The sequence below is a fragment of the Bos taurus genome, chromosome 5, assembly GCF_002263795.3.
Source record: "Bos taurus isolate L1 Dominette 01449 registration number 42190680 breed Hereford chromosome 5, ARS-UCD2.0, whole genome shotgun sequence".
Taxonomy (NCBI): domain Eukaryota; kingdom Metazoa; phylum Chordata; class Mammalia; order Artiodactyla; family Bovidae; genus Bos; species Bos taurus.
In genome coordinates, this window is record NC_037332.1 from 91,874,834 (window position 1) to 91,887,692 (window position 12,859).

The 12,859-nt window shown below is 36.3% G+C and overlaps 1 protein-coding gene across 2 annotated transcripts in view; it reads right to left on the reverse strand.

Moving 5' to 3' along the window:
* PIK3C2G (phosphatidylinositol-4-phosphate 3-kinase catalytic subunit type 2 gamma) overlaps positions 1 to 12,859 on the reverse strand; it is a 669,869-nt gene that overhangs the window by 476,107 nt on the left and 180,903 nt on the right. The window contains exon 1 of one of the 2 annotated variants that reach the window (XM_059886332.1): positions 10,595 to 10,684. The exons of the other annotated variant lie outside the window; for it this stretch is intronic. The gene's annotated coding sequence lies outside the window, so the exon portion shown is untranslated. Of the gene's footprint in view, positions 1 to 10,594; positions 10,685 to 12,859 lie in introns of those variants that run through there. 2 annotated transcript variants of the gene reach the window in all.

Sequence of the window (12,859 nt, forward strand, 5' to 3'; positions counted from 1 at the left end):
TGTCCAGTTTCATAGTTACTTGCAGCAGAATTGTGATTCTGATGGACATTATGGTAGCCAGAATTGAAAATGCCATATCAGGTTAATTTTTACTTACTTTTTTTTGACATTTTATCTTGGTTGATTTGCCTTTCTTTAAAGATAGAGTAAGAATAATGCATTTCATATCAATCTTCTACAGTTGTTTGAGGATCAAATAAAATAATTTTTGAAAAAAAAAACTCTAGAAATGATACAACTTAAGAGTATTTAAGATCCTAACTCTTAGTATAACTCTTTAATATAATTAATGTCATCACTTTATAAATGTACACACTGTATGTTAAACTGTTAAACAGTTAGAACTGGACATGGAACAACAGACTGGCTCCAAATAGGAAAAGGAGTTATGTCAAGGCTGTATATTGTCACCCTGCTTATTTAACTTATATGCAGAGTACATCATGAGAAATGCTGGATTGGATGAAGCACAAGCTGGAATCAAGATTGCCGGGATAAATATCAATAACCTCAGATATGCAAAGGATTACCAGCCTTATGGCAGAAAGTGAAGAAGAACTAAAGAGCCGCTTGATGAAAGTGAAAGAGGAGAGTGGAAAAGTTGGCTTTAAAGTTCAACATATAGAAAACTAAGATCATGGCATCCGGTCCTGTCACTTCATGGCAAATAGATGGGAAAACAGTGGAAACAGTGACAGAGTTTATTTTTTGGGACTCCAAAATTACTGCAGATAGTGAATGCAGCCATGAAATTAAAAGACGCTCAATCCTTGGAAGAAAAGTTACGACCAACCTAGACAGCATATTAAAAAGCAGAGACATTACTTTGCCAACAAAGGTCCATCTAGTCAAGGCTATGGTTTTTCCTGTGGTCATGTATGGATGTGAGAGTTGGACTGTGAAGAAAGCTGAGCGCTGAAGAATTGATGCTTTTGAACTGTGGTGTTGGAGAAGACTCTTGAGAGTCCCTTGGACAGCAAGGAGATCCAACCAATCCATTCTGAAGGTGATCAGCCCTGGGATTTCTTTGGAAGGAATGATGCTAAAGCTGAAACTCCAGTACTTTGGCCACCTCATGTGAAGAGTTGACTCATTGGAAAAGACTCTGATGGTGGGAGGGACTGGGGGCAGGCGGAGAAGGGGACGACAGAGGATGAGATGGCTGGATGGCATCACTGACTCAATGGATGTGAGTCTGAGTGAACTCTGGGAGTTGGTGATGGACAGGGAGGCCTGGCGTGCTGCGATTCATGGGGTCGCAAAAAGTCAGACATGACTGAGTGACTGAACTGAACTGAACTGTGTCCATATTTGTCTGAAAACTTTGAGTCTACTATTTGGTACACTTAATTCCAAATGTTAATATTTGAATGAGTTGCGTCTCATAGTCTTTTTTATTTTTTTGTATTTTAAACTTTTATTTATTTTATTTTATTTTTTTACTTTACAATATTGTATTGGTTTTGCCATACATCAACATGAATCTGCCATGGGTGTACACGTGTTCCCAATCCTGAACCCCCCTCCCACTTCCCTCCCCATACCATCCCTCTGGGTCATCCCAGTGCAGCAGCCCCAAGGTTCCTGTATAGAACCTATCTGAATGTTTCTTGCATCCGTTTTCTGGGAACAACTCTATTTTAAGGCAAAGTAGAGTTTATCATATTCAGAGATGGATTATTAGTAGAGTTTTATATATATAAATATATAATATATATTTATGTATTATATATATAAATATATAACATATATATTTACTTTTTTGTCTGTGCTTCATGGCATGTGAGATCTTAGTTCCCCAACCAGGGTTGAACCCACAGAGATGGATTATTAGTAGAGTTTTATATATATATATAAAATATATATTTATATATTATATATATAAATATATAATATATATATTTACTTTTTTGTCTGTGCTTCATGGCATGTGAGATCTTAGTTCCCCAACCAGGGTTGAACCCACACCCCCTGCATTGGAAGGCAGATTCTTAACCAGTAGACAACCAGGGAAGTCCTAGTAAAGATGTTAATATTGCCAAATATCACATGTAATTTGGGTACCCTCTATCTTTTTCCTTAAGATAAATTACTGATTTAATTTGCAGACATCCTCCCAAATCTTTACAAATGACTGTGGTGTGTATACTTCTATAATGCATTGTGATATTAAGTGATGTACTAAATATATTTTACATGATGTATTTAAAATATGTTTTCTAGTCAGTCTATATTATGGTCACATACAGCTATGTTAGAGATCCATTTGTGGCTTATTATAACAACTGGCAAACAACAATACTCAAATAGACATATAGCTCTTAGGATACAAATGATTATGACTAAAACTTCCAACTCTTACAGAAAACTTATTAGATGACATTTTTAATGGTCTTTGACATTCTAAACATAGTTTTCCTTTGATCACTGAATAAATTCTTATTGCTGATAGAAATAAATAAAACTGCTAAAAATATTTATAATCTCTGGCAAGATCACAATGTTCTCAAATTGTCTTTGAAGAGAAAAGGGATCAGTTTACTATAGTCAAACTTTATTACTTCTTTGGTGCCACATACATTCTCACAGGGCAATGATTTCTAAAAACTCTGTTTAGAAAACTCAAGAATTAACCTTTCCTGAAGAAATCTTTTTTAATGTCTTTTATAATTTTTTCACTCTCTTTCAGCTTCTCTGTATGCTTATTACAGGCCAAAGATTTTGTAATCTCAAGTACATTTTAAGTAATCAATAAGAAATCAAAATTTTCCATAATTGTATAATTTTGTATATATTTTTATATAACATAATTGTATGGCATCAAATATTATTCAAATATACTTACAAATGAACTTTATTAAAAGTCAAAACAGAATTGGTATACTTTTATGTAAAACTGACAAAGTTTTCTAACATTGTCTGTTATATTTTATGTCTATTTTTTCCAGTTTTATTGAGATACGAGTAGCCTATAGCCCCATATAAGTCTAAGATACGCAGCATAATGATTTGACTTATGTTCATCATGAAATGGTTATCACAAGTTCAGTGCACATCTGTCATCTCATTTATATACAAATTTGAAGAAATAGACAAAATTTTTTCTTGTGATGAGAACTCTTAGGATTCACTCTTTTAACCACTTTGACATATAATGTACAGCAGTGTTAATTATTATCAGTCATGCTGTACGCCAGATCCCCAGTACTCACCTATCTTATAACTGGGAAGTTGTACCTTTGGACCGCCTTTATTGAGTTCCCCCTTCCCCATCCCCTGTCTCTGGTAACCACAAATCTGATCTCTTTTTCTATGAATTTGTTTTGTTTTTAAAGTATACTTGACCTATAAAGCTATGTTAGTTCCTGTTGCTACTGCTACTGCTGCTAAGTCGCTAAAGTTGTGTCCGACTCTGTGCGACCCCAGAGACGGCAGCCCACCAGGCTCCCCCATCCCTGGGATTCTCCAGGCAAGAACACTGGAGTGGGTTTCCATTTCCTTCTCCAATGCATGAAAGTGAAAAGTGAAAGTGAAGTCTCTCAGTCCTGTCTCTCAGACTCCTCAGACTCCTAGCGACCCCATGGACTGCAGCCTACCAGGCTCCTCCATCCATGGGATTTTCCAGGCAAGAGTACTGGAGCGGGGTGCCATTGCCTTCTCCGTAGTTCCTGTTACACAACACAGTAATTTGATACTTCTATACATTTCAAACTGATCACCACAGTAAGTCTAGTTAGCATCACCATACATAAGTATCTCATAGTTATTGACTATATTCTCCACCTTGTTCATTTCATACTTGTGACTCATTTACCTCTTGATTTTTCTCACCAATTTATTTTCTCCTCCAGCTCCACCTCTCCTTTGGCAACAACTTGTTTTTTCTCTGTATTTGTAACTCTGTTTTGTAATGTTTGTTCTTTCAATGTTTGTTCTTTCATTTTGTTTAAATGCTGCAATATCTAAACTGTCATGTTGCTATTTTTCCCAAGAAAATAAGTTAGATCATGGACACAAATATTTGAATTTTTAAATGCTATCACCAAGAGGACAGCGGGACTTTTTTCTTTTTTTGGTTTGAATAGCCACTCTGTGTTTCCAGATTTTCAGTTAACTTGAATAGTAATTTAATGCGTCTCTGTTTAGTTTCAAACAGAAGCAAACCCGTTTCTAACTATTCTAGCACGCCACCTTCTGGAAATGAAATGCTTCTCTAAATGTCAGGCAGCAGTTCATTGTGATTGTGGTAGATTTAGGACTTGGTACTGAGAAAACTCATGCTTCATCAGGAACATATGTTCCTTTCAACCAAATATTCTCCACCTCCAGCCCTGGGGAATTAAAGAAGACACTGGTGTATAACAGTTGCAGAATAAGTGAAAGTTTTTGATTGCTTATATTAGGAATAAAATTCTGTTATATTTACTTCCCCAGCCTCTTTTTAGAACCATAAAGTTGTTCTGCTTCTGAAATACATAACATTTTTACATATAATAATAGTACATAGAAACAAGTAACACCATTGTTCACACCATTAAGAATGAGCTAAGCCTCTGCAGTTCCAGTTAATCAATCTGCTCTAAAGGCTAGTTAATGAATATACATTTTGTTTGACATGAGACAATCAGGATTTTTCTGACCAATTTTAACTACGTCAAGCTAGTTAAACTTGTTAGTAGCTAGAGTTCACATTTAAGTATGGGGTCACCACATTTGTCACCTGTGAGGAACGATTGTTTTCACTGTGATAGCATTAGAACTTAAAAACAAACAAACAAACAAACTATTGGTATTTCTTTGTTGGAAACTTATGGGGTGAAGATGAGCATGTATAAACAGATTTTTTTAATGATAGTTTTATTTCTAAAATGTGAACTTTGTAAAATATGTTTCTGAGGTTTCACTTTTTAAATAAAAAAATCTGCTGAAGATTTTAAAATTCATAATCTCTGTATTAATTTTTAATTCTGGTCACTTGAGGACTATGTAGATACATACTAGTCAGTTAATCTTAGTGGTTTCATACAAACATTGGCTATATCTGGAAGAGCAAATTTATTGTACATGAGTAACCACTCATGCCCACAGCAGAGATTACTAAATAAACTTGCCTCTGTTTTTCTATGAATCCAGGAAGCAGTATATACAATGTTTTACTCCAGTTACTCTCGGTAGAGTACAGTTCATTTATAAGATGAAACTTACTGATTATTGAGGCCCTAGAGGAGCCAGATGGTGCTAGTGGTAAAGAACCCACGTGCCAATGCAGGAGACACAAGAGATGTGTGTTCAATCCCTGGGTTGGGAAGATCCCCTGGAGGACAAAATGGCAACCCTCTCCAGTATACCTGCTTGGAGAATCCCATGGACAGAGGAACCTGGTGGGCTATAGTCCATGGGGTCGCAAAGAGTCAAGCATGACTGAAGCATGAGTAACATGCAGAGGAACCACAAGAAGGATGAAAAGTAAAATGCTTGCAGTTGGGGTAGGAGAAAAACATGAGCAAGAGAAATATCAGTTTTAAAGAAAATGTGGAAAGACAGGTCCTTTAATGATATAATTTGAGTAGGCAAATAGTGCTAATAGTCTGTGGTGTTGGAGAAGACTCTTGAGAGTCCCTTGGACTGCAAGGAAATCCAACCGATCCATTCTGAAGGAGATCAGCCCTGGGATTTCTTTGGAAGGAATGATGCTAAAGCTGAAACTCCAGTACTTTGGCCACCTCATGCGAAGAGTTGACTCATTGGAAAAGACTCTGATGCTGGGAGGGATTGGGGGCAGGAGGAGAAGGGGACGACAGAGGATGAGATGGCTGGATGGCATCACTGACTCGATGGACGTGAGTCTCAGTGAACTCCGGGAGTTGGTGATGGACAGGGAGGCCTGGCGTGCTGCGATTCATGGGGCCGCAAAGAGTCGGACACGACTGAGCGACTGATCTGATCTGATCTGATCTTCAATTAAATTCCACCATTAGATATTCATTCTTTTGAAAGTAGTTCTTATTCAATAGGAATGGCTGACAGAAGGTCAGAAACATAAAACCATACCAGTCATTAGCAGTTTTACTATATTTATTTCTTAAAAGCATCAGTTATCAGAGGACCATCTGTTTTGGGGGTGGGGGGAGGAAAAGATAGACCCAATTTTTGAGCACACGTGCAGTCCAAAGACAGCAGAACCCAAAACAAGAGAAAAGAGTAGATTGATTACTTTGTCTAGGAAGAAGTCCAACGATCTTCAAGCTTATTAAGCTCTAGATACTTGTTATGATGCTAAAGATATGTATGCTAGAGTCCTAAAGTACTGTAAGGAGTCAGAGAGACTGACACAGAAGGAGATAGTTGGAAGTACTTCATTTGAATTCATTTTTATGCCTACAAGTGGTATTGGGGGAGAAGTTGAGGAGAACTAGCAAGTAAAATTCCCTTGAGAAATACATTTAAAGCCAAGATAATGGATCAGAGAAGAGATAAATCATATCAAATAGATTAATAACAAGGGCAAGACGTCCCCCAAAGTATTGTCTTTTATATAATGTATGACCTTGATATATATGAAGAATATAATCTTAAGAGTGATTGAGCAGTAATGGAAACATACAGAAAGCAGTCATGGAATCAGAGTTGAAGGAATCTAACCAGATATTGCCCCTGTTAATCAGTAAAGCTAATTTTGGTTGCAGTTTTGGTTTAGAAGGGAGAGAGGGGGAGAAGGGCTTCCCAGGTGGCGCTAGTGGTAAAGAATCCTCTTGCCAATGCAGGAGACATAAGAGACATGAGTTGGATCCCTGGGTTGAGAAGATCCCCTAGAGAAGGGAATGGCAACCATTCTAGTATTCTCACCTAAAAAAGTTTCATGGACAGAGGAGCCTGGCAAGCTACAGTTCATGGGGTCACAAAAGAGTTGCACAGGACTGAGCAACTGAGCACAACACACTACCTCCATAGCTCACAATCCAGGAAGTTAACTTTTGCTTCCTACAAGTTCTGGCAAATTGAAATCTCACTGATTCTGATTGCCATGGATCTCCCTCCTTATAGATGCTGGACATGCCACAAAAGAGATGTCCACACATTTGTGAGAAGAAGCTGGAGCTTTTGCAGTATTATAATTCCATAGTCTGAATCTGGGTTTCTTGGATCTCTAATTCTGGGAGATATCAGAGTTCATACCCCACCCCTACCACCAAAAAAACTCTTTTTGGGAAAATAGGGCTTATAATATTTCCCTCTGAAACACTAATGATGAACACCGGCATGTTAAAATCTGGGAGAAACCCTACAGGGAGGAAGCAACTTTCATTGAGTACACATTGTGTTTTATAGAGCATATCATTTTTCTTTATCAGCCCATTGTGATATGATTTGGAAAATTTTCGATAGACAGTCTCCAACACGAAAATAAATGATTTTCATCACCTTAGTCTATTGCCATTAAAGATTCAAATTATAACATTCCTCTTTGCTTCAGAGTCTGCCAAGCAAACAATTGATTATAATCATAATTTGGGATTCTATATAGGTCAGCCTGTAGGGAGAGAATGTCCTAGTTTTGACCATTAGAGAATTCCAGTGTGCATAACAGTCATATTGTTAATGATGAATTACTAAATTGGACTCCACTTTATTTATCAGTTATATAACAGAATGCTGCAACAATTTTATGACATGATATTGAAATGTAAGTAAATCTTTCACTTATAGTCCTATGAAGTAGGACTCTTCTCATTGTTTAATTATATTACACCAGCATCAAAAAGTATAAAATTCTGATGTTAGCTTTGAGTTAAAATGTGAATTCATTGGCAATAGTGATAATAAAATATAAAGAATAAAGCACTGTGTTTGTTAAGTAATAATAAATACTCCCAAACTTGAGCTATATATTATTGAATATGCCTTTTTTCTTCCATAAGCTTTTCCCTATTTTGTGGGGGAGGGGCTCAATTACCTCCTTAATGGAGTACTTTAAAATTCAGATGCCAAATTATTAATATCATGTAGTACAGTTCTCATACTTTTAGCAGTTGATATAAAAATTCTGGAAATACTCTGGGCATATGAAAATAGATTCCTTTTATAGTTCAAAAATTGAGAGCCAGAAGGAATGTAGGACTTCCATGACAGCATATGGGAAAATTATAAATCTTGAAATCTCACCCATATCTTTGATTTCAGAATGAATCTTTTATTATAATCTATCTTGCTGTATTAAAAAAATACTGTGCTTTTTTCCTTCCCAGACACCATCAGTCAGATCAGATCAGATCAGATCAGTCGCTCAATCGTGTCTGACTCTTTGCGACCCCATGAATCGCAGCACGCCAGGCCTCCCTGTCCATCACCAACTCCCGGAGTTCACTGAGACTCATGTCCATCGAGTCAGTGATGCCATCCAGCAATCTCATCCTCTGTCGTGCCCTTCTCCTCTTGCCCCCAATCCCTCCCAGCATCAGAGTCTTTTCCAATGAGTCAACTCTTCGCATGAGGTGGCCAAGTACTGGAGTTTCAGCTTCAGCATCATTCCTTCCAAAGAAATCCCAGGGCTGATCTCCTTCAGAATGGAGATCAGAATGGAGGTTGGATCTCCTTGCAGTCCAAGGGATTCTCAAGAGTCTTCTCCAACACCACAGTTCAAAAGCATCATTTCTTCGGTGCTCAGCCTTATCCATAGTCCAACTCTCACATCCATACATGACCACAGGAAAAACCATAGCCTTGTCCTGATGGACCTTTTTTGGCAAAGTAATGTCTCTGCTTTTGAATATGCTATCTAAGTTGGTCATAACTTTCCTTCCAAGGAGTAAGCGTCTTTTAATTTCATGGCTGCAGTCACCATCTGCAGTGATTTTCGAGCCCAGAAAAATAAAGTCTGACACTGTTTCCACTGTTTCCCCATCTATTTCCCATGAAGTGATGGGACCGGATGCCATGATCTTCGTTTTCTGAATGTTGAGCTTTAAGCCAACTTTTTCACTCTCCATTTTCACTTTGATCAAGAGGTTTTTAGTTCCTCTTCACTTTCTGCCATAAGGGTGGTGTCATCTGCATATCTGAGGTTATTGATATTTCTCCAAAACACTTTAGAAAAATAATTTAAGATATCAGAGAAAATTGCATGTTTCATTGGTTTCCTGGATTAAGGTAGTTCTCAGAAACCCAGAAATTAGGTATGAAAAAGGCTCTGAGTTCCACCAAAAGTAATGTAAAATCTCTGCCTACCAAGTGCTCTGTTTTATTTTACTCTTTTAGCAATCCACCAAGAACCTGCAGAATCCCGATTTGTTAGACTGCCTAACCATTAGAATCTATAATGTCTCTTTCTGTTAATACAAAGGGCTTGACCAAGAGCTGATGATACCCGGAATTACCTTAGGTTTCTTTTATTATACTTTTAGATTCTGTTGTTAGCTATCTGATTATATTGTTATTGACACTGATAGGCAGTTCATTTTCTACTTTATTATGTATCCTGGAATTTGGGGAAAATGTCCTTTTCTTCCAGACATTTTCTTTGGCAGATAAAGTTATTTTGCTTAATTCTATAATTTACTAAGATCACTGTGACAGCTAATATTCTACCACTGTTTTCACACTAAATTCTTACAGTAGAGCCTCTTGTCTCATAATTACTAGCTCACAATATCTTGAACTGTAATTGTCACTTTGTTCTCTCCTCCTGAACATAAGATCTTGAAAACAAGGATTCAGTCATAATTTTCTCAATATTTCTTTTGTCTATAGTAATATATAGCATTAAAAAGTCTCAAAATATTACATTAATAAGCTTAGGCGTATGCTCTACGTATTGTTACAATGACAGATTCCATGTTTGTGTCACATTTAGAGTTTCCAAATTTTAAATTCTATTTGAAAATGCAAGAACTGTAGGAAAAGTGTGTACACATTAAAAATGAAAGCTAGTTTCATAAGCTACAAGATAAAAAAAAATCCCAAAATGATAGCTCTGTAATGAGAACTTTATTATCTTGCCACTGGTTTCTTAAGTGTTAAGCACTTTTACTAATATTCTTTAACTGCACACTCTTATTTGTGACTAAAATATCTAGAGTGATCTGTGTTTCTAAAGTTTCTATTTTACCTCATTTCTTTGAATTTGAATTCCACTTGGTTCTTTGGATCAAGTGGAAATGAACTACTGACCTTGACCATATCATTTAACCTTTCTGGGTTTTAAAGTCCTGTCTCCAAAAGAAGAGTTTCACACCAAATCCTCAACAATTAAATGGTTAAACAAAATATTATTGCCATATATTGTTTTATTTTTACCCAGAAAAATTATCCCTGAAATTTGAAAAATATACATTGTAGAAAACATTGCTTATGGGAATTCTAATGCCATTTATGAAATAATCATTTTTACAATTATTTAGGTATTTCTATCATATAAATACAGTCCATGGAATTATCCAGGGCAGAATACTGGAGTGGGTAGCTTTTCCCTTCTCAAGGGTATCTTCCCAACCCAGGAATTGAACCCAGGTCTCCCACAATGCAGGAAGATTCTTTACCAGCTGAGCCACATATACAGATAATATCTTATAACACAATGTACATCAGTATTACTTACCTTATTATTTCTTCTTTATTTTAATTGTATTTCTCGCCTCATTAGAAAGCAAACAGGGTGAACTCAGAAGCTCATTTCATGTTTAATGATTCACTACACATTTTGAAAGGAGTTTTGTTCACCCTTGATTTTATCTTATCAGTTGCTGTGCAAATAAAATTACATGTTCCCATACTTTGTTTGAGAACCTTCAATGATTGGCATGACCACCATCAAAAATAATTTTCTCCAATCTCTTCCGTTAACTCTTACTGTTGACACATTTAATTTATATGATTAAAAAGTTACCAGTAACAATCTAGCTATTTAATGCTCCCTCTTTCAATAACTTTCAATAACTTCCAAGGCCTGGACAGGGGCTCAAGGCTATAAAAGGACTTTTATAAAATTTTAAAGAAATTGTATTATTCTCTGAGATTCTCACTCTCTTTTTCTGTCACCCATATAAAATCTAAAAGTTTCATTGATAATTTAATGGAATTGGAATTAAAAGTGTGTGTTGTAGCTTTGTACTTATATTTCTTCCCTACAAGGAAATTATTGGATTCACTGTCTTTTAAAGAATAGAGTTCAGTCTAATGAATTAATTCTCAAAACTTTTTGCTCCCAATAATATTTTATCCTCTTAAGAACTACTGAATAGCTTTTATTCATATAGTTTATATATATATGTATGCATATGTGTATATAAAGACATCATATTAGAAATCATAATTGAGAACTATTTAAAATATATATATGTATTAATTTTTCTCTGAAGTTCTGTTTTTCAGCCAGATTGAGATGTAGCTGACATGTAAGTTCAGGCAGAGTTAAGGTAGGCCACAAGTTGATTTAATACATATATACTAAAAGACACTTGCTCCTTGGAAGAAAAGTTGTGACCAACCTATATAGTATATTAAAAAGCAGAGACATTACTTTGCCAACAAAGGTCCTTCTAATCAAAGCTATGGTTTTTCCTGAAGTCAGGTATGGATGTGAGAGTTGGACTATAAAGAAAGCTGAGCGCGGAAGAATTGATGCTTTTGAACTGTGATGCTGGAGGAGACTCTTGAGAGTCCCTTGGACTGCAAGGAGATCCAACCAGTCCATCCTAAGGGAAATCAGCCCTGAATATTCATTGGAAGGAATAATTTGGCCACCTGATGCAAAGGACTGACTCATTGGAAAAGACCCTAATGCTGGGAAAAATTGAAGGCAGGAAGAGAAGGGGATGACAGAGGACGAGATGGTTGGATGGCATCACCAATGCAGTGGACATGAGTTTGAGTAAACTCTGGGAGTTGGTGATGGACAGGGAGGCCTGGCGTGCTGCAGTCCATGGGGTCACAAAGAGTCAGACACAACTGAGTGACTGAGTTGTACGGAACTGATACTGCAAAATGATTACTGCCTAGGGTTAGCTAAAACATGCAACATGTCACCTAATTGCTCTTTGTTTTCTGTGGTTAGAACATTTGAGATTTACTGTCTTAGATACTTTTAGGTATGTAATACAGTATTATAGTTAATAACTATCATGACTTGCTATATATTAGATTTCTAGAACACATGTATCTTATGATCAGAGGTATGGACCATATGATCAGTATCTCCCATTCCCCTGTCCTCCCCCTACCCAGAACCTGGTAAGCACCACTCTGCTGTCTGTTTTTGTGAGTTCAGATTTTTTAGATTCCGCATGCAAGTGATACCATACAGTATTTATCTTTTTCTGACTGACTCGTTTCATTTAGCATAATGCCCTCAAGGTTCATCTGTGTTGTCACAAATGACAGAATGTGCTTATTCACAGCTGAATAATATTTCACTATATATATATATATACACACACATTATTATAATATGCATGTGTAATATATATCTATATATGTAAACCATGCCTTCTTTCTCTGTCCTCCATTGATGGACATGAATGTTGTTTTCCATGTCTTGGCTATTGTGAATAATGCTTTAGTAAATGTGAGAGTGTATATATCTCTTTGAGATTTTATTTTTATTTCTTTTGGATATATACCCAGAAGTGGGATTGCTGAATCATATGGTATTTCTAGTTTTTTGAGGAAGTTCCATACTATTTTCTATAGTGGCTGTGCCAACTTCCATTCTCAACAAAAATGTACAAAGATTTCTTTCTATCCATATCCTCACCAAAATTTCTTATCCTGTCTTTTGTCCAGTTTTCCCCAAACCATTGTGTATTCTTGGCTTCTTTGTCATACATTAATTTACCATGTATGTGTGGGTTTATTTCTGTGCTCT